Genomic DNA, 23,131 nt, shown 5'->3' on the forward strand with positions numbered 1-23,131 from the left:
TGATTCATACATTGTTTGAATAGAAAGGCCTTTATTCCAGGTATCCATCTAAATGTTAGACATGAAAGAAATTAAACATTAATGGTCTGATAGACAACCTTTTTTTCCCCTCTTTTCTTTCTCCCCCACTTTTAGTGGTCCTGGATGAATCTGTTTAATGCGTAGCCTTTTCACTGTCAGAACAGAGACAGAGAGAGACAAAGGTTACAGAGAAAAAAGGAGACTAAGATTTCTGGACCTCACAGAGAAACAATTAAATAAAAATAGGATAAATGAAAACCAAAAGCTTTCCTGGCTGTGGAGGACAGGGACACTAAACTCAAGCAGAATCAGTCTTCAAACAAAATTCCTGAAATCCTGCACAGCATCATCAGCTGGTGCAAGCCAAAGTAAAGAGACTACCCCTCCCTATACAAAGCTGGGGGCACACAACAAACTGGGATCTTCAACCAACCTCATTCCTTCAGACAGAAAAGTGTTAAACTAATCTTCAATAAATCCCACTGATGCAGATGTAGTGTACACATCCTGACAAGTTATTTATTTTGAACATGCTTTAGTTGAGATTCCTGGGTTTGACGGTCTCACTGCGTTGTATCTCTGCTTTCTCATTTTGAAATGTGTATATTCTGCAACTTTTTTGAAGGAAGTCCAGGCATTTGAGGTAAGCTGTATGTGGAGAAAATATGGGAAAGTTTCAGAGAATCTAGAGATGAATTAAACCAGCTGTCACGATTTTAACTGAGACATGAAATAGTAATTGTAATGCATTTCCAGAATTCCCTTGTCCTTCGAAAAGTATTCTGATGCAGATGTGTCGTCCCCCCTATTGGCTCCAGTCTGGCAAGGTATGAAAAGGAATTATACCTTGAAGGTGTGACCACACACTAATCCATGCTGTACTGGGGGTTTGCAGAGTTGAGGATCTGCAGTTTAAGATACACACAGAATGAAATACATTGTTTCAGATTATTGTTTTGCTGTTTATTTGGTATAGTGGCTTACTATCAAGGTGATGTCTGGCCTTTTGGCTTATAGCTGATATATCTAAAAGCTGTTAAAGGAAATTCTATTTAAAAGTAGCAAAATCTTTCCTGTGAGGCTGGGCAAATGCTCAACATGATGCCCAAAGAAGCTGTGGAGCCTCCAGCCTTGGAGAAGATCAAAACTCAGCTAGACACAACCTTGAGCAACCTGCTCTGCTTGAGTTGGACTGGCACCAGAGGTGCCTTTCCCCAGCCTCAGGGATTTTGGCATTCTGTGATTCCATTACATTACACAGTTTTGCAGGTAAATGGGTAAATGAGGGTATGGAAGGAAATTCAGAGACTGGTGTCATCTGAAGTATTTCTGTGGTTCTTGTTGTCACTGCAATACTGACATTTAATGGATTTTTTCTTACAAGTCCCCTTTGAGTCACAAGGAGCATCTGTGTTTTATTTTATATATTATATGTAATTATATATGTACTGTATGTGTGGACATTACCCATCAGAGCTTCAGAAACATTTAGGTGACCAACTCTTCCTGGTTTCAGAAGGAGTTAAGCACTGCTATGTCCTCATGTGTTTGTGTACTGATAACTTGCTTTTATATGGGGTTTTTTGACAAGTGCTGTTCTCTCACCTCACTGATAAGCAGCCTAAACAGGATTCTGCTGCTCAATCTTTTATCTTTTTGTCTTTTCATTTCTTTTCATTGTCTTTTAAATACATTGTCTGGTTAGTTGTCTCTTCAAGAGCCCAAGACTGCTGCAGTGTAGAAGCTGCAGTAGAAGTTCTGTACTAAACACGTTCAGCCTCAGATGGTTTTCTTTAGCAAACAGAAATGCTAAATTTTCCAAGTGCCATAACTGACAGTTCTCTGCTTTCAACAGAAGCAAACTACAGACTTTTGCTTAAAAAAAAGTCCATTATGAATTTAATTATATTTTCAAGGGTTCTGTATATAGGATTGCGAATTACATATAAATGAAGGCAAAGCCTTTTTGAAAGCATGTGTTGTTAGGAGAAAAATAACAACAACAACAAAACCCCTAGTCTCCAGTTTTGATGGGAAAATATTACTTCTGGTTATTGTTTCATCAGTAATCCATAATACCTCCAAGGGAACTGCTACAGTCTGTCATCTCATGGACAGCTTAAAAAAAATGGCATGCTATAGAACTGGTAGGCCCTGAGGGAACTTTTGAATAGCTGATACCCTATTTGTGCAATAGATATTTTCCTTGATAACTGGAAATTAAGCTTGCCTGGAAGAAATGTAAATATCATCTCTAATTTGCACTCTGAATTACCATTAAAAATTATGTGTGCACATAATCATATCAAACATTTCAGAGCTTAGAAACCATGATAACACTTGGCACTCTCAGCATCTTCAAAGCACTTTACAAATATTACCAATGCATCCTTCCTCCACCCCATATTGTTATCCCCACTTTACAGATGAGGCAAGGGGGTCAGCGAGGTTCCTTAGTGCCTTGGGATCAGGCTGACTGTAAGTAACACTACTGGGATAGGGACTCAAGAATTTGTCTATGATTAAGCCACTATAGGTAAACTGCTAGTGGTGCTAATTTATTTACAAGTGGACAAAAATAATATATGCAGTGACAGAAGTGCACATGATACCATTACATAGCTGTTGTGCCTCCTAACCTAGTTAAGATATAGCTGCAGGACAAAGATTTTGTTTACATCAAAAGGGTGACTGGAAATAAATGGAGTTTTCCTACATAGGTGCCAGAAGAGAGCTTGAATTAGAACCAGACTGATGTATGATTTAAACAAAAACAAATCAAAGCAAACTCATTCAGATTATATCCTATTCCTAACATGTACTCAATTATTGCAATTGGAGGATAAAAAAATTGTAAAGGCTGTGTACTATAGAGACTAAGCCTAAATTTACCTTGATCATCATTAATGCCATGCAAAAGCAGTTCATGCTGCTAAATCATTTGCTGCCTTGGTTTTTGGTTTTCACTGTGTGAATTCCCAGGTGTTAGACAGTATTGTGTTAAATATTTGATTGCATATTTGCAATCTGGAGGGGGTTTTATGATAGATGATGTTCTTGAATTTTGAGTCTGATTCTGGCCAATTAAGAAGTTTTATGATCTCATGGTGACAAACCAGATTTGGAAGAGAGTTTTCAGCAGAATTCCCTGTTGCCTGATCTCAGCGTGCAAGTCAGCACTACATGCTCTTGTAAGTCTTCCGTAAAAATTCATTCTCAAGAGAAGTTCGTTTCTAGGTGGCTACAAAGGTAGTTTTTGCACTATGTCCCATTTTCTTGACTCCTCCAGTAGAGCTGTGGAAATGACAGATTACACCCTTGGAATGAGCCACAGGAAACAGGCACTCTGTTAATAAGTTGGTGGTCAAGGCAGGAGCTCTCAGCCAGCACCTCTCCTAGCTGGTCTGCTGCTAAACTGGTTTTACTGTGTCTCTTGTTCAAACACGAGCTTTAACCAGAGCACAAGTTGACACTGTCTTCAGACCAGACAGAAGGATCTCAGGTAACCTCTATGATGTGATGAAGGAGCCCTATCTCCCTTCATTTGTTGGATCCAGATATGACCAGCTGACACTGCTCTGTGGCTGGGGAAACAGCAAGATGTAGGATGCATGAAGGGTTCTGCTTTCTGTCGTGTCCTAGGGATGTCTGAGGCTGAGCTGTGACTCCATAAACTCCATGAAGTTTGTTTTTGCATTACTGTGGAAGGGCCCCAGTGCTTCCTGCAGGTTGTCACTGCTGTTTTATAGCCATACCCAGCCTTTGATGGAAATTCACCCTCCTGTCACCTTTCAGCATCGCGGGGTTGTTTGGGCCGCATTACAGGACTGTGTTCCTAGCAATGTTTGCACAGATTGTGGCCAAACATATGGTACAGATTCCGTGCAGATTCTAAATCTTGGGATCATAAACTGATAGAAGGGAGCCACAATTCCCTCCCCTTCCTAAATCATAAGATAAAAGGCAGCTTTGGCTTGGTGGACATGTCTGAAAGTTATAGGAAAGACTTTCCTGACATGAGATGTTTGATATCTTAGCAGACGGAATTAGCAGCATTAAGAGACTCTTACACCAGCATACCTTTCAAAATGTTAGAAGTAATAAAGCCATCCTGAAAGATCTTATGTGAGGAACTCGCTGCTCGAGCGTAACCCTTAACTTTAAACTGCTCAGATGCAGCGGGTGGGGTTTGCTCTTTGATAGACTCTCAGGATTCATCCCAGCTTATGCTTCTTCCTGAGTAGATGATACCCATAATGTCACTTCCGCAGTTCAAAATATATTGTAATTACTGTTGGAAATCCCAGATGTCCTCTCCAGATAACTGGTCTTCCAAAGATTTGGCAGAGAAACTACAGCTGCAGAAAAGTGACATTTATGGTAACCTCTGAAGTTTTACTGATACTACCAAAAAAAAAAAAAAATTTATTCTTTGAGCCTTTCATATTACATAATTTTGAAGCTTCTATCAGACAGATATTTTTGAAAGATTGTCAGAGATGTAGTAGCATAGCTTTAGAATTCCATGTTTTCATGGCAAAATTCGCAGTGATTACGAAGGGGCGAGGATTTTCTTTCTGTTAAGTGGAAAAACAATGTTGATAATTAGGTAAAGTGTAGAAACATTCTATTTACAGTAGACAAACAGTACAGTGATTGAATTTGAAAGGGAAAAAATACCAGCCAAGGAAGCGAGCTTGGATTTGGTAGTTGCAATTCACTAATCAGAAAATAATTCAGTAGCGCTGAACAAAAAAGGCATTTTTATCACCATCAGTTTGGAGGCAGCATTGTCTATCCTACCGTTTCATGTCAGAGAAGAAGGAATTTTACCAAATGTTTGATTTATTAGAAAGTGAATGATTCTTTGCAGCCATGTGGGGCTAGCCCATGTTTCAATAAGACAAATTGCATTGTAGCATTCCACTGGCAGCCAATGATAACTCATGATCCAGACAGAGTCGGTTATACCAGAATGGATGAAAAGCAGGAGCAAAAGGACACATAGCAGAAGAAAAGAAAATGCTTCAAGAGCTGTTATTTAAAAAAAAAAAAAAAAAAAGAAAAAAGAAAACAACAAAACCTAAACAATATTTTAGCTACTATTTAAAAATCTTTCAATTAAGATTCTGCACAGCATTGCAAGCAGAGTGTGGCAGAATAAAGAGGATCATGCTATCTCTTTCCCAGTAGTAAATTATCATATTTATACTCAAAAACATGCCACTGTCAACTTCAGTCATTTGTGTAATTGGAAAAAGGTAAATGATGTAGCAAATGAGACCCTACAGTCAGGTTTTGTTCCAAAAATGAAAAAAAAAAAAAAGTAATGGCAAGTGGTGCAGGTTTAACATGAATTAATGTCAACTGTGAAAAGCAATGCCTAAGACAAACAAAATCAGACTGTTCTTGACCTTTAGTTAATATTGATAGTTTATCACTGGAGAACTCATTGATTTATTTTTCAGCTCATATCTGATTATCACTTTAAAATAGGTCTGAATATTTTAAAATAGCTCAGTCGCCCATCTTCCAGTTCCCACTATTCCAGATTACACATGAATGTTTCTTTATTTCCAAATACTGCTTTTTAAATAGGTGACCCCTCAGCAGCAACCCCCAAGGTGACGGGTTGTTTCCTGCTTGCAGAGATGCGTGTCATGAAGTGCTGCCTCTGCCCGTCGGCTTTGTTCTTGGGGATCCGCGGAGCAGGAAGGGTATTGAAATATACAGGAATCTTGTTCCCGGGGAACTGACAGGCAGACCTGAGGGACAGTGCGAAGTGCATACCTGGTATGTCTAATTTTAGGCCTGCCAGCCCTGACAGTGGTCCTAGAAAAAAAAAAAAAATCTATACTAATTTCTCGGTGACATACAGAGCTGTAAACTGCAGCATTTTTCGTTCCACTACCAAAATGTTCTTGTGCATTTTTTTTCAGTATTATTTAAAAGAACTGTCAAGACTTCAGCATTTAACAAGTATTTTTAAACTGTGTTTTTCAGTGTAAACCTGCCATGTATTCAAGGTATTGTTGCATGAAAAAGCATAAACTAAAGTATCATATCAGAAAAGAAATCAACATTAGATATAAAACCAACTTCATTTTATTGCTTAACACTAATATTGTTCCCCATGGGAGAAGTGTTACAGTTTGATGGGTTCTGGGGGCCCTGTGTGTGCTGGTGTAAATCAGGAATCCCCTATGAATTTTGATGAGGCTCTGCAATTTTACATCAGCTCAGGATTTTCGACCGCAGGTTCAGCATGTACACTGTGTTGAAATAAAGGTGCAGTCATTTTAAATATAATTGAGTAGGCTCATAAGAGGTTCCACTTAGAAGGTAAATTATGGTAACAAGTCAAGAGTGTACTCTGTGTAGTTTTCATTTCAAGTGTATGGTCTTCTGTATTCACTTAACTAGACACACAAATCTAAGCAGACAGATGAGATAGAGGCAATCAAAGAGAAAAGCTTTATTTGGAGCTTATGGGAGTATTGAAGTTTTATTTTGTAGTGTTTCCCCATGAGGCAATTTCAGAAAAAACTGAAGTGATGGATCACAAACAATTTAATATCGGAATTGCTGGCTGTTGATCAGTGTAAGTTTGGACTCCTCCCTGTATAATTCTGAAAATCTTTTCCCCACTTTAAATATTTAGCAAAAGGGCTGGGGAAGGAATTGCTCTGCAGATTTTCTGAGTGTACTCTGCTGTTAAACACCCCGTCTCAGTCAGGAGAAACTGAATGGTGTCGATGCCTTTCATGCCTGTGGATGAACAAAAAACACCATATAATGCTTAGGGTCTTATTCTTTCCATAAAGCAGTTTTTGCTTCGGGGAATGAAGAAGGTCTAGAAAAACATTCTCATAATATGAGAGAAGTGGCAAAGGAAGCATTGCAGGGCATCAGTGTAATGGCTTGTGTTAACAACGTGGTATCGTTTAATGCTTATGTTGTGTTACACTTCTATGGCTTTCAAGTGCTTCTACACAGTTTTGAGTCCACAACAGCTGCTTTTTTAATATCCACAATTTTGTCACTTAATGTTCACACACTTACCTGAGGTGACTTTAAGGCCAGTTGTATCAATGTGTGCATATAAAGGTAACTTTGATCACTTGAACATCAGTTACCTACAACTACAAGCATTTGAAGGGGTAGGCCCTTAAACAAAATCAGTAGCCTCTACCTCCTCTAGAAATGTTCTCACTAGACTTTTTATACCATCCAGTATTTTTATTTACTTTACCCATAAAGAGTAGTTCCTTCTCACAATGAAAAAAAGCTCTAAACAATTTTATTTTTACTTAAATTTCCTTCTGCAGATTGCCTCATGTCCTGATAATGTTTTTCCTTTTAAAAATTCTCCTTAAATAGTTTTCTAGCTTCAGAAGCTGAAACCACATATAGCCATTGAATATGGCATATCTGACTCATTTATCCCGTAAACGTTTAGCACCAGTGATATGGAAATGAACTGAACTGATAATGCTGTGTAGCGGCACAAACAACAGTCAGCTTGTCTTTAGAACCATGGAATTGTTAAGGTTGGAAAATACCTCTGAGATCATCAGTTCCAACCATTAACCCAGCACCACCATGTTCGCCACTAAACCACGTCCCCAAGTGCCACATCCTGTTGTCCCAATACATAATGATTAATTTCTGACATTTGGTACAGAGATTACAAAGCAAGTGGAGAAAATTAGGGAGGATTTTTATTGAAGAAAGAGACTTCTAAAGAAACAGTGTAATCAGTGTCAATTCCTGTACTCCCCAAAGAAGTCTAGGAAGCATCATCCACTCTCGCTTCAGTTGCAGCTGAATGCTTTCTAAGGCAATGTATCATCTTACTTTTGATCAAGGAACTAACTAGAAATAGGGCAGGTAGCTGGACAGAGTTGATTCAGGAAGCACTAGATTTTCATATATATATATATACACACACACATATGTATTCACATATATATATTCAGATATACGTATATATACACACACACACATATGTTACTTCTTCTTCCCTCAGTCACCTCTTGATACTGCCTTTCTTCTACCACCCAGAGACAAGATGTGTCAAGGACAGTACATCAGAGTCAATGCTGCAGGCCTGCTATAGTGTATGTGATGATGCTTTCCAGTTGGCCTTCGGTGTTTCTTTTTACTCTGGAACATCTGAGCTAATTTCTGGCTCCACGAGACTGGAAGATGTTTTGCAAGGGGCACTGGGAATGTTATTTAGCTCTGCCAATAAGGGTGTCATTTGGTTTGCAGAGATTTGTGAACAAAACCCAAACCAAATCACAACTCTTCGCTTAAATTTGTAACTGGTCACATTTCCAAAGCTAGGGATTTTTTAGCATTCAAAAATCTCCAGTACAAAAGACAAGTGGAAAGGTTTGTGTAGCTTGAAATCAGAGCTATTCAAATGCAGAAAATCCGTGTGAAAACACGTACTTTAGTTTACAGCCGTACAAGCCAGTCCTTGCTTTGAATGCTCCATGGACTGTAATTTTTTTATTTTTTATTTTTTAGCTTTGAGTTCTGTTGAATTGGAAGCTTCTAACAAAGCAGGCGAGTTGGGTGCAATTTCTTTGGAAATACTTCACATTGCTCTGTGTCTGATTCTACTCGTGCTTCACTTAATAAGGAGGAGACTGATCAGCATCTAGAACTTCTTGCAGAATTAGCGGGTAGACAGCTAGAGTGTGGATTTACACACTGTAAAGACTGAATATTCTTGATTACAGCCTGTATTCCAGGTGCTGTTGTGCCATCTGAAGGGGTAATCACCAATTTCACCTATAGCTACTGGACATTGCCCTGTAGCAGAGCCGACCCCGTAGCAGAGCTGACTAGAAAGGCTGGGGAATACCCCCACTAGCAATTCAGCAGGCATTAAATCATCAGTGGAATTAATTCAGAGAAAACACTGGTGAAAGTAGGATCAGAATGAGCAGCTATTACCTGTATAAATAAATAAACCTGTACCCCTTGCAGAAATATAACAGAGCTAAAAAAATCCCTTCCCTACAGTAGCATTTCTCAGCATACCTTAGTTATTCACAGAGATCCTTATGTGAGTCCTTTGCTGTGCTAAAATCTACTTTCTTGGAAAATGTAGAACAAATACTCAGGCTGTGATCTCATTCCTACTAGTGCCGGTGACAGGACTCCCAGGGGCTTCACTGCAAATTAGATCCCCTGGAAAGAAACAGAGAGCCAGAACGGATCCGACCTCTCTGCCGTTTCTGGGAGCGAACTCGTATTCTTCCCTGCCCTCCTCGCCTTGCCTCTGACAACTTTTCCAGTAAGATCTTCCCTCCCGTGCGTGCCTTCTCTTCTCTTTCCCTCCCACCTCCCAAAAGAAGTTCAGGACAGGTATTGAACGGGCTGTTAGACTGCTCCTAAGGTACAGCCTCTGTGAGCTCTCTGGCAGTGGCTGTTCCCGTTCCCTGAGTTCTGTAGGTTATTTTTCGAAGTATGTTTTGTTTTAATTCCGTTTTTCTCAGTCTCTGTTCTCATAACTCCATCCTGTCGCTCTTTTGATCAGTTATACATCAACTGTAACATAACTCTGTGATTTCATTTTGGTGCCGCTTACTTCATCCAAAAAGGAACTCACTCTTCAAAGAAAACTTTTATTTCATTGTCTGCTACATATGCAAGTATTCCCTGAGGATCGGGGTTATTTATTATTTCGCTCCCCCTCTTTGCTTTCCCCCGTTCCTCTCCAAAAGACTAACAGACACTAATCTCCTTTCATCAGGTTCCCTTCTTCCTAATTTTTTTTTTCTTTTTGCACAAAATGCTCGCCACTACCTTTAACACCTTATTGTGTCTGGAGTGATAATTACTTTCAGTTGCTGCAGCTGGTGCATGGAAAGGCGTGCGGGCCCTGTAAATTGGGAATGGGCAACCTGGGTGGGATTGCAGGAAAACACAGAGATCTGCAAAATCAGAAGCCACAAGTAAAAGAGGGATAGTTGTGCTTTTCAAATGTTTTCTTTCTTTTTTTTTTTTTTTTTTTTTTACATTGAACTCATCTTTGAGACGTATTTCTGGTGAATCACCTCCGTGACAATTTGTGGTTCCTTTGTTAGAGAAAAGAACCGGCTGATGCATATGATGGAAAATAGGAAAAATATGAGTTGGTACCTGACACGCTTAGTTAAAGCTCACATTTGGAAACAACACACAGAGACATATCTGAATGTGGGAAACATGGGTCTGTCAGCAGGTTTTAAGATCTTCTGAGGCATTATTAATTCTTATTTTAATGTTTACAGTGTTTCTCTGAACTCACCGAGTCTTGATTCAATCTTTTACTTCTCTCTTGTTTTAAGTGTAGGATTGAGTAGGAAATTTGGGGTTATTGTAAAAATGAACATGAAGGCTGGGTTATAACCTTTCAAAAATAAGATTTGCCAATATATATTCCCCATTTAGTTCTTATATCAGTATTAAGCAGAAATTATTATCAGTATTATTAGTGTGTTTTTTAATGTGTTTTGCCTGTTGCAGTCCCTCATAGCATTTTGAGATGTTTTATACTCCCACTAACCATAAGGAATTTGGCACAAACTGTTCACTACATAAAATTGGGTTTTTGTGAGACTGGTTTATACATGTTTTCTTAGATTTCTTAAAGTAAGAAGTACTAAATTATTTAATATACCACTTGAGATGCTTTTAATAAAATGTTTGCCATAATCAGCACTGCTTTGGGCATGCTGGCTTGAAACTCCATGTTTTGTCTGCTTTCTGCTTTCCCATTCTGTGCTGCAGGCTGGCAGATGTTTCCCATGCCCACCTAAGGTTAGGAATAAGATTCAGGTTTGGAAAAATGGGGTCTGTAGTGCAGGAGGGGCAGTGGTCTTTTGCAACTTTCAGACAGGTGAACAAAAAGCGTGACTAATCTGGGAGTCTGTCTTCAGTTCCCAAGCTTAGTTAGGTTAGAGTTAGGGTTAGGGTCAGGAGAAGTGTCCAGTGTGACAGGCTGTGGTATGTTCCAGTTTCTGCGGGGGAAACCTGATGTCCTTGTCTGCTTTAAGCTGGGGTGAGGCTGTGAGTTAGAAAAAACAGGGAGATAGCAGCCAAGATGAGTGTGAGACTTCACAAATTCCTGGAGATAAAACAAGAGCAAAGCATCACGAGCTTTGAAGGAATTATTCTTTTTGATTTGCGGGCAGCGCTGGGTTCCCAGGCCTCTTTGAGTCAGGGTCTGGGGCTGGGTTAAGGTTATGGTTAGGATTAAGAAGAGTTAAGGCTTTTAACTTTGACAAACTGTGGTATTTTGCTATTTCCAGAAAAGTAAATCGAGGGAAAGTATCAATATCTTCAAATTCGTTAATCATTATTTGTGGGCACTGTGAGTGCGTGGACATGTTTTGACTAAGAGTTAATATTCCAGTTGGGTTAAGTAAGCAGGGGAAGGTACAGTCAGAATAATAGGGTACCCACTTTCCAGAGGATAAACTGAATCATTATCTTCAAATAATTCCTTATTTGTGGGCCATTTGCACTAGGAGCTGAAAAATTAATTGTTTTGGAATCATGGCATGCTAAACTTCTTAGGGGTACTGGGATGGGGCTATAAGAAATGCTGCTAATTCCAGAATTAAGCTATAACTGGTCTGAGATCATGAATGGAGGGAATTCCTATTTCATGTCAGGAATTTTGAAAAATGTAAATAAGGCTTCTTAGTGCAGTCAGAGAGGCCACCTCTTCCCACACTGGTACCTCCATTTAGCTGTCGGGTGACAGCTGCTTTCTACCTATATTTAAGAAAAAATATTCCTTTTTCTGTGTGGTAGCTTTCCACTGAGTGCCATTTTTCCTGATTTGGCCTCTTTGAGCAGTTCTCTAGGTGATAAATGCTTAAAGAGCTTCAAGATTTCATCACTGTATTTAGTCAAATCCCAAGTTCAAATGTCATTTTCAGGGTAGCGATGACATAGAATTTTTTTTTTTCTTTTGGGGGTGAAAGAATCCACGTTTCTTCTTGTAGCAAGTTTCTCTATTATAATTTCCAAATAGGCCTTACAATTCTGAGTTGAAGCCAAAATCTTTGCTGGAGTTGAACAAGAATCCCAGGCACTTGACCAAAGCAGTATTTCAAGAATATATTGTATTTATTTGAAAGACGATAATGCAATGCGGTCATCGTTTGCTTCACTACAGGTATAAATCCTCTAAAACCATTGCAGATGTGGCAGGGATATTGCAACCCATTAACCTGACAGAACAAAACTGTTTTTCTCTTGCAAGGCTTGTCTGACTCGGTCTTTTTCTTTCTCTGCTGCGAGCGTGGTTGTGTCTGTTGGGTCTGTGTGTACATTGTGGCGTTGAGTTCCGTTGTCTAGACCATCTCCCTGTGAGTTAATACTGGAATGGAGTGGCCTTACATCCCAACATCTTCCATCCTTTTTCCATGTGCACATTAAACTCAGCCAACCGAGGTCTTACTCAAAGTCTGGCACTTTTATGCTCTTGAATGGGTACTTTTCATGAGTTTGTATATAACTCAGTAGGAGTAGGAATGGTAGAATCTGTCCCCCCCAAAATAATTTAGAAATCACTATTTATTATGGCATTTCAGCATGTATTCAGGATTCCTCCTTGTTGCTGAGTTTGTGTCCAAAATGGAATTACTAGTCTGCATCTTTGCTGATTGTGAATATGTCCATGAGGCTGAATTTCATATCTACCCATTTATGAATCTGGCGTATATGCTGAATGCAGCATTTTGTGCAGGTCACGTGTTGTATACAAAACATCTGATAAAATGCTGCTCACAGTCTTACAGATCTTAGAAATCCTTTCCATATGTCTAATCTTAAATCCTTTCCATATGTCTCCATCTATACATGAGCACCAATTAGTCAATTAATCTGCCACCTTTATTTAATTAGATAATAAAGAAGAACTTTTTGAAGTTAAATCTTATTTCATTTTTCCAGGAATCAAAAATGACAACTAGTAGCAGCAACAAATTACAAGATAAATTTCCTAATCCACTCAGTGAATACATTAATATTACAGTATTTGCTGAGTTAAAACAAGTCTAACATTCAATATTCCTCTTTGCAAACAAAATACATTTGCGTGAATCCAAATAATTTTTTTTTTTTTTTTTTACAAAAATGGCTCTTTGTAGCAGTCCTGGAACAATTGCAAGACATTTTGACTCTTCAGTGTCCTTAGAAATTAACCCTGTGTTAATGAAAGTTCATAAGCAAGAATCCCTATGCAATGGAAATCCTCCCATGCCCTCCTCAGGGCAACTCTCCAGCCGCTGTGCCGTGGCTCAGCAGCGCAGGGTAACCAGACCAGGGGCTAAGGTGCTGGCTCAGTATGTCTATCTCCATTGAACCTGTCTCATTAGCATGCCTCTGGGTTCCCTGAAGACATTCCATTTCATCTGAAAGCAAAATATAACAGAAACTGGATGTTTCTGGGTTTGCTGCTGGCAGCTGTTACCTTTCTGGGGAAAAGGAAAAAAAAAAAAAAATTAAAAAATTCCTCTGCCAGGTCCAGACCTAGAATAAATGAAAATAGCTACACTGAAGCCCACAGAGCAATATCACTTTGCACCTAGGGAAGATTTGTCCGGTGTATTTCTTACTTCAACTGCAAATAAACTCAATATAGAGGCATTAGTATTTTTAAAAGGTGAAAGGGATGTTATTTGCCTTTTTCTTGTAGCAGTACAAGAAAATGATTTTTTTTTCTCTTTTCCACAGGAAAATAGTTTTCTAATAATAGCCCAGTATTAAGTGTCAGGTAGTTGCTTTATGATTTTCTGTGCTTTATTGCAGTCAGCTATTGGGAACGGGGTCAGATTTCCAACTCACTGCAGAAGAGTTGCTTTTATTGGGTTGAGCATTGTTGTTTTCTGTCCATGAATTATCAATTGCTTTGAAGACTGATCACTTCCTTTCGTGGGGATACTTGATGAACACACAACTTTTTGCTGGTACCTGAAGCCTTGTTAGCACAGAGCTTATTGAATATAACCCCCTTTGTTTGTAAGTGCAGAGATGACAGAGATTTGGAAAGCGACTCAGTTACATTTGGATTTTTTTTCTCTGAATTCAGAGTGGACTGAACGTAAAAAACATTAGAGGCTCTTATGGTTTCACCTCATGTCAAAAAGAAAGTACTTGAGGTGCTCTTAACAAAATCATGACTAAATAATCAAATCGCAACGTGATTTATTTTATGTATAAATAAAAATTTCAAAATGAACTGTCCTTGGACAGGTCTTTTTATAGGAACCTGAATATGGAGAAAATCCCTATAACTCCTAAACAACTAATATGGAAAGAAAGCTATTCCTCTGGCAAGTTTTTCAAAGTGAAAAGGAGAATTTAATTGATTGATATCCAAACGTTTAAATCATGCTTTGATGCAGTAGTGGAAGTAGTTTATCTGAATCCTTCTATTTAGATAGATGAAATCATAACGGAATATGTATTTTATAAGTGATAGAAAAGAAGGAACAGGAAGGGGAAAATGCAACCAATATTACCAATGACAAAATGTACTTTAGGTCTTATCACAGAGAATATTTATGCACGTACTGTCTTAGAGTTACTAACTTAAGGAGGGCTCCTTGTGATAGTAAAATAAAGCACTGAGGTTTTTTAGGATATGGGCCTTAGAGATTTCAAAGTTGAGCAAAAGAGATTAGGATTCTATTTTTTTTTATCCTGCTTCTAGTTTTTCATATTTATGTATTAAGCTGCTTGTATTAAGCTCTTTGCTAAGTAGTATTTCTGATCTATGCTGTAATTTGTCATGACATTTCTCTAGGCAGCTATTATAAAGATGTCTGCTTCCTTTTTTTCTTAAGAAAGTAGACTGCAAATAAGTCACTTGATTTTTAAATTACTATCAATTAGGAAAATGGAGTGTCAGGGTCCAGAAAATTGATAGCTGAATTCTGATCTTGGATCTGGAAAATACTGAGCCATAAAATATTCATACACAGACACACAAGAAAAAAAAAAAAAAAAGCTGATGTTATGTTCATCCGACCAACATATGTTGTTTGTGAGTGTCACTGGAGTTCCAGTTTTTAGAATATGGGAAAAAAAGATATTTGAGTGAAACAGGCAAGCAAGTGCATGATCTGACGATCACCTAAGCAGGTTTTAATTTAGAAACTGTTGATACCGAAGCTGCTTTCCAAGTCTATTCAGTACAAGTCAGTGAAACTCACACTGACTTCGGCAGATCTTGTGTTTTCCTGCCAGTCTTCTCTAGCAGCTTGTCTGTTCTGCGTCCAGCCCGGGGAGAAACAGCACCTGCCTGCCTGGGTCCTTCCACTGCCTCCCTTGTCACGAAATCTGAGTGCTTTCCAGAGAGCGATGGCTTTATCTTTGCTGCCCCCCAGTAAGATGGTGAATTGTCATCGCTGTTTTGCAGGAAGGAACAGGGGACCGGTGACACTGGGGCTGGTGCCGTGTCGTGGCACAGCCAGGCACCGAGCCCGCGCCACGGGCAGGCATCTTGGTCCTTTAGCTTTACATCTGTCATTCCTCACCCTGCTTTTATGTGGTTTTGTGAATTCAACATACTTGACACCTACCTTTCAAGGTGTCTGAGTATGATCTGACCCGGAGCTTAACTCCTTTTGCAGCACCCTCTGAAAATGAGCATTTTCTGAACTCTCTCCCGCCAGCAAACATCGCAAGCTCGCTTCTGTCCCCAAAACCAGCCACCCCCAAGGAGAGGGACAGCTTAATAGTCCCTGTTTGCAGGTTTGAGTGTGGGGAGAGGAAGAGGAGTATTTAATTCACAGGTGATTTTGAATTGTAAAAGATTGTACGAATCATCAGAAGCAGGTGACAAACGTTTCTGCAATTTAATTAAAAGTCTAATTGCACCTTTCAGATTCTTGCAAGAGGGAAAATGAAACAGAGAGAAATTGAAATCCTGTCATAATAATGTTTGTGATGAGTTTGATCAAGCCTACCGAATTTCCAGAACTTCACTATGGATTTCAACAGGCTTTGGGTCAGGACCTGTCACCTTTTTTTTCTCTACCTGAACTCTTTTATCTTTGCCTTTATTTTTATTTTGCTTTTATTTTTTTTTTTGCTTTTGAAGTCTAGCCTTTGAATATGCTTTCTCTGTGGAACGTGTGTATATCTTCATGACTTCTATAATGACTCAGTTTTTAAGAGTAAGGCAAAAAAGATGGTAATTTCCATAACACGCATTTCACTTACGATTAAACCAAAAGGAGATTTGTCAGTTAGTACCCTGATTTCAGCTGTAGTTGGAACATTTTCCTGTATAGCAATATGTTGCCTGTGAAGGCTGCAACCCCCCCCCTTCAGTTATTTGAACTTGATGTGATGTCCAGAGACTGAATTCTCAAAAAAAAAAAAAAAAAAAAGAAAGGAAAAGGTAGAGGAGTACAGGTATTGTAAAATTTACTTTTTCACCTTTAGGTGTCCTAAAAATATTTTCAGAGCATTAAACTCTGTTGTTTCATTAAGAAAAAGTCCCGTAGTTGGATTTATAATTAAGAGCTGCTGATTTACATTGCATTTAACAGTATGCTGATCAGACATCAAGCTTTTCCCAGCCCTACTGGATCTGGGATTCAGCCTTGGGAATGAACCCAGGCAGGGCTTGAACTACACAAAACTCTGTAGTCTGCAACGTGTTATCATTAACAAACTTTCCTTGTTTTATCTCCTCTCTCAGTAGCTAGTCCACAGTTTCCTTTCTTCACAAATGAATTGCACTACAGCCCTGCACTAAATTCGAGGTGGGGGATCTTTACTCACTGAAATATTAATGGAGCAGAATTTTTTTCTGTGAGACAGACTGGATTTTTCAGTGGTTTTTTTTCCCCCCCTATCCATCTAACAAAGGTCCCTTCTTGTCAGTCAGCTTTGTAAAAGCAGAGGAAGCGCTGAACACGTTAGAAACCAAGATATGAGAGAACCCAACAAAAAACCTTTTAAAAAAAAAATACTTTTGAACTTCAGAGAGGATGCAGCGATTGCTTTGCTGTGAACACAGAGCTGAAGAGTTTTTTGCTTTTTAACAGACATATGTAGCACATTTGTGTCAGTTTTACATTTGCTGTCATAATATGATGGTTTTATTCGGGTTTTAAACATGCTTCGGCTAGAAACCCTACATCTTTAAATTAGGCAACCCCGGTGCCTTTGCGATTTCCCTAGCTGCACTCTCTCACCTTACCCAGGTGCATGTTAAATCAGTATTAATGACAATATCATCCTTCTGCAGTCATCTCCTGCCTGCAATTTGGTTTTAATTACCCACCACGTTGTCTTTCCCCCTCACTGACAGCCATTAAATAGGGAATGACACCAGAGCCGTGCTGGTGTCGAATAGACACTTCACCAGGGTGGTTGGTTCTTTTTTTTTTTTTTCCTCCCTCTTCTCTTTCTTTCCTGCCTCTTTTTTTTCTTTTCTTTTCTTTTTTTTTTTTTTTTTTTAATAATTAAAAAAAAAAATCCTTCCATAAAGCAGGCTGCAGTGCCTCCTCGTGGTAGTCACCAGGAAAAAAAGAGGGATTATTTTGTTCAGGCTTGTTTTGATGGCTTAGCAATGCTTGCTTTGGCTCGGTTAGAGCTCTTGGGGAGAGGGAAAAAAACAGCAGGATCCTTAAGAGAGAGAGAAGAACCAGCACTAAAAGATTAAGGCATGATTGGGACACACTGAAGTGTCTCCTCATTGAAATCTAACAGTAACTTTGATGTAGTATTTAAGGCTTGTCTGACAGTCTGGAAGAGCTGCTCGCAGGCAGGAGCCCGGTCAGTCCTGGCTGTCAGGGAATAAAGTGCTGGAGGCAAAGCTGCTGGCAGAGGTGACCCAGCCTGCATCCCTCCCTGCATCCCTGCCTTCATCCCTGCCTGCTCCCCTGTGCTCCTGCCTGCACTGCGCTCGGATATTCGACAACCTCTTTCGTTCTCTCGTTCTGTGTCGCTGCGTCGGATTGTACATAAACACAAGCAATAGGAATTTTTCGTGCCAGACACGGCCTTTTAAAATGTTTCTAAAAAGCCTCTAAATTTCTTTCACTTTGGCCAGTGGTTTGAAATAGCCTTGCTCTGCACCCAACATCAGTATTTATCCCTGTGGGAGGATTTCTCTGTGTGAACTAAGTTCCTGCTGGAGGGATTTAATTCTAGACTCATTGCACCAAGTTTTGTGGTATTAATCTTGATTTATAATGCTATAACTGGTGGTAGAACCTGGTCCAAGATTTTCTCTGTCAGTCTGATCCTGTCCCAGTCTCTCTGCAAGCTCAAATCTCAGCAAGGTCAGTTGAAAGGATATTGAGAAAGAGAACTGGGCAGTGATTAGTGAAATAGCATTAGGGAAAATATCTGTCCACTAGAAAACATGAAAAAAATTTAAAATAGTTTTGAAGAGTGAACAGAACTTTTTTAACTGAGAAATTTCTTATTCCTGTTTTCTCATCAGCGTATTAGATTTAAAAAAAAAACAAAAACAAAAACAAACCCAAAAAGGTTATTGGAAGAAAAATGAAATCTGAATGCCCAGGCAATTAAGCTGGTAAAGATGTTTTGTCAAGGACAATCACTGCCCATCCACATTTTGCTTCAGACGTGGACAATATTTGATCTTGTTAAATGTCAGCTGCATTGATTTGATTTGAGGGATCTGAATTGTGAATCACTAAATACTTGCTCTGTAAATTTGTTGGCCCTTTCAAGAAAATTTCTGACTGAAATTCTTACTGAGGCTGATAAACAGCAAGTCTACCAGGAGGGTTTATTCTCTGATAGAGCTTCCACATATTGGTTTACAGCTGTATTGAGTCCCCTTAGAATGATTTTTTTTATTTTTATTTTTTTTTACTTTCCTAATATGAAACTTGATGCTTGGAAAATCTGATAAGTGAGTTTCATTTCCCTGGAAATTTATTGCTTCTATTTCCAAGTGCAAGGAAATAAAACAAGTAAAAACAATAAGCAGTCTGTAAGGAGGGTATTAATGAGAGGTCACTCTTTTCTCATGTAGGCTCACGCTCAGGAGAAAAGGAGAAAGGAGTTGCTTTGGGGGCAATCTAAATGGCCGGTGCAATATATTTTACTTTATTTATTTGGTAGGATCAGCTCTGTTCTATTTCCCTCTTCAAAACGTGCTCTCCAAATCCGAACAGGATATTTATGACAAGAAATAGAGAGTCTTTTCTTCAGGTAGTGGAAACTCCTTTGACTTCAGTTCAGGGACCGGATGATTTTTACTTGACAAAAGTCTATTTATGCTGCTTCGAGCATCTCTGAAATTCGGAAGAGCCCATTTGTATATGTAAAAAAGATGCTATAGAATTCCAGTGTCCCATCCTTATTCCAATGGAGAACTACATTATGCTCATCTAATTCCCTATTCTTTAATTTGGAAATGATGGTGTTCTTCACTTCTTCCTGGTAATTGCTGTACAATGCTAAGAAGCTGCCAAGTTCCACTCCAGAACTCATTATATCTAGTAACAGTGGAAAAAATTGCCATCTATGGAGCATTTTATATCAGAAAAGAACTGGGCTTCACAACAATGCAGATGTGCATCCTTGTAGATCCAGTCACCGAATCAGCTCCTAAGTGAGACAGACTGTCCATTTTGGATGCAAGAAAGACAATTTGGAGAATAAACATGAAGGGAAAGCTGACAGTAAAAGACTTTAATGGAGGAAAATTTTAATGCTAGCAATGCCAATTTGATTTTTAGATTTCTGTTGCTCCAATTCCCTATTATTCCCCTGGTTTGCTTTGGAAAGTTGTACTTGCTCGAGCTGTCTTAATTTTTTGTATTGTAGAGCAGTGACTTAGTTGTATGTTGTAAATGTGATGCTTTTTTTTAGACTCTGTAGCAGGTTTATTTTTAAATGTATTTTCTCTAGGGAAGGGCGCACAGTTTACTCAAAATTTACCATATGCTTTGCATCTCCAGTAAAACAGTTGTAGAAAATACCGTATTTTTAAATCTGGTGAGTTGTGAAGAATCAGAGAGAGGCTGGATGAAGAACACTAGTTAAAATGATAGATACTTAGAAACTCCTTTCCTTCCTAGAGTAAACTGCTTCCATGAAGTAGCTCAAGAGGAACTATTGAAAACATTATTGTGCTTTTAGGGTTATAGGCCTTGAATCTACAAACACTTGTGCATGTAAATAACTTCATATAGGTAAAGTAAATGCTTTGAACTCAAAAGAGCTACTTGCATATAGGAAGTTTTTCATGTTTAAGTGCCTTACAGTTTAAGATTAAAACTGTAGTTAGCGTTTGATTAACATTTAATCCTCCATGGTTGTGCCGCCTTATGGACAATCCAGAGGGAGTTTCAGATGATGTAACTCAGGAGCTGAGTGTGCAAATAAGCTTTTGGTCCATCAGTTACATTGGGTTTATATTTTGAGTTTCAAGGTGATATAAATATTTTGTGGGTTTATTTCTTAAAAATAAAAGTTAAAGCTACTTCCTTCTCAACTGGAAGCCCTAGTTTGTGATACGTGTTGCTGTTTTGGCTTTTTTCCCTGCAAGTAAAAAAAAGTCTTGAATTTAATTCCCCAAAATTTTACATTTTCTCTTCTGCATTTTTCAGCTTCAATATCTAAGGAAAAGTGAAAGAAACTTAGAAATAAAATACTGCCTTTTAAAAAGTAATATTGCCTTTTAAAAAGTAATCCTAATCTTTGCTCTTCTCATTCAGCATTTTACCAAAATCAGCATCAATTTACAGAGGGTATTGATTAACTTAATGTCACTGGTTTTTCTAAAAGAACACAACTCAGGCCCCACAGAAGCCACTAAAAGTTTTTCATTAGCTGTCTTGGAAGCTGATGCCATACAAATTAGAGAACTCCTAAATACAGGAAATATAGGAATTCTTGATATGAAATTCTCCATTTGGTTATAACTGTGCCAGTAGGGCCACACAATCTATGATGGCTGTAAGATTTTTCCACAAATTATTAATCAACCCTTGAGCAGGTTTTATGACAGTGCTGACAGACAATGGATTTAAGGAATGCTTTGAGGAAGTGTCTGTGTTTAAAAGGGAAGTAGTAAATGGGCACAGGTAAGACATTATGAAGAAACTAAAATGTGAAAATGCATCCTGCAGAAATGGAGAAGCACACGGAGAATGAATACAACTGAGCTGTTACACCCAGGCGTCAGTCACTGTTCTTTTTGTCTGGAGAAGTCAGGTTTTATGGGGGATGCTGGGAATAGGCTGCTTTTTAGTGACCAGGGAAAGACTGTGAGGAGCTTCCTAGTTCATCCAGGTAACATGTCCTAGAGAAGCAAGGACATTCCTGCTGCTTTTCTTGGTTTGTTTGATTACATATCACTTTTCTTCTTCTCCCTTTATACTCACACCTCTCAACTGGCATCTTAAAGTAATCTTTGTTATCTAGTACATCTTTGACATTGTTTCTTTGTGCATAAAATAGAAATAGCTTTGTGTTAGCTACTCTGAGAGACTTATCCTGGGCTATGGGTCTATTTTGCTCAGTTGTGTGTGCTCACTTGGAGGACAGACAAGTAATCAGGGGTGAAATCCACCCCTGCGCTGGGTAAACATTTAAAGTTTATGATCCTTGTCCTAGCCCTGTACATAAGGGTGAATTTCATCCTCCATAAATGTAAAGTCTTCCTGTGTTATTACAGTTGCCTTTCCCCATTTCCCATTATCTTTGAACCCCCCTCTCCATCATTAAGCTTTCTTTTAGGGTCCAGGCAAATGTCATTCTCTTCTCCTCTTTCTCTGACTGGCCTCTGGTTATATTAGAAAATAAAATTAATCTCAAGGGGAAAATAGCACTTAAAATTATTACTACTGTTTAGCTTACTAAAGTGATTTGCTCTCCATGACCTGTCTCAGGCTGATCCTTGTACAAATCAAATCAGCACACAAAACAGCGCTGCGGAACGGTTTCCAGACTCAGAATTTCACAGCTCCCAAACCTTTAGAATGTCACAAGCAAATAAAAAATAAACATATTGGTTTATCTGTCCCTTTAGATCCCAGACAGCGCTTTCTTTTTTTTTTTAAAGGCACGTATTCTCCCATGCTCCATATGAAGTGTATGAATAAGACAGCTGTAATGCTTCTAGGTGAGCCCAAGCTTAAATATGTTGTGGAGTGGGGGCTGGAGAAAGTTTCCAGGCGCTTCCAAGTCTATCCCTGTGTTGTCGGGGATTAATGTCACTCTGACCTCCAACAGTTTCTCATTAAGCTGTCTAAAATATGAACTCTTACCGAGCTCCTGCTCTTCATTTTTAACTTGATGGGTTTATCAGTGGGCTGGAGGAGACAGCTTGTGGATAGACCAGTCTGCCATGATATTTCTGTGAGGCTCAGCTCGTTCCCTGCCAGGGGCACACGCCGAGCTCGGCACCGTGCATCGCACAGCCTGCCGAGCCCCAAGAGAGCCACGTGTCCTCACAGCACGGTCAGAGACGCCAGCTCAGCATGGCTGCAACAGCAACACGTTCATTAGTTCTGCCTCTTAACAGCAAATTAGCGTAGGTGTTGTAGCTATCTGCCTTTATATGTGGCTGTACTTTTTTCAGTCCCAGAAGGAGCTCAAACCATTGGGTGTCTCTCTGGCACATGCTGTTGCGTGGTGCAGGTGCGTCCTCAAAGGAGTATGAGGCTGATCCTGTGACACACAGGTAACATCACTCACACCATTTGTTGCACAATTAGGCTCTGACATCTTTGCCTTTCTGACCTTTGTGCAGGATGCCACAAGGATGACATTATCCCTTTTTCCCTTGAAGTCCTTCCCATCCAATTCAGCAGATACATACCAATGTCTGTGAAATTTAAGCAATGACATGACAAAATCCATGACAACAATTTGTTCGTCTTCTGGTGACCTCTTGTGGAGTCATTTAGAAATTAGGCTTGATCTGTTGTGTACGGTACGTTCCGGGGAGGGGAAGACAAGAGTCATAATCCAAAATGTTCTCAGGCTTGGAGGGACAGTCGGCTCATGCTGAAGGACACGCCGTCTCCCGCGGACTCTCTTGCGTCTGGGTTTGATGGCAGGGTCATTTACTTGTCTCTCTGTACTCACTGCA

The 23,131-nt window shown here is 39.2% G+C and overlaps 1 long non-coding RNA gene across 3 annotated transcripts in view; it reads left to right on the forward strand.

Moving 5' to 3' along the window:
- The window catches only part of LOC135421013 (uncharacterized), a 400,285-nt gene that overhangs the window by 144,590 nt on the left and 232,564 nt on the right, over positions 1-23,131 (forward strand). Inside the window, exon 1 of one of the 3 annotated variants that reach the window (XR_010433818.1) lies at positions 9,205-9,331. The exons of 1 other annotated variant lie outside the window; for it this stretch is intronic. This is a non-coding gene — a long non-coding RNA (uncharacterized LOC135421013). Of the gene's footprint in view, positions 1-9,204; positions 9,332-23,131 lie in introns of those variants that run through there. One more of the 3 variants, XR_010433817.1, reaches the window with a different exon arrangement.

Source organism: Pseudopipra pipra, chromosome 12 (genome assembly GCF_036250125.1).
Source record: "Pseudopipra pipra isolate bDixPip1 chromosome 12, bDixPip1.hap1, whole genome shotgun sequence".
Classification (NCBI taxonomy): Eukaryota; Metazoa; Chordata; class Aves; order Passeriformes; family Pipridae; genus Pseudopipra; species Pseudopipra pipra.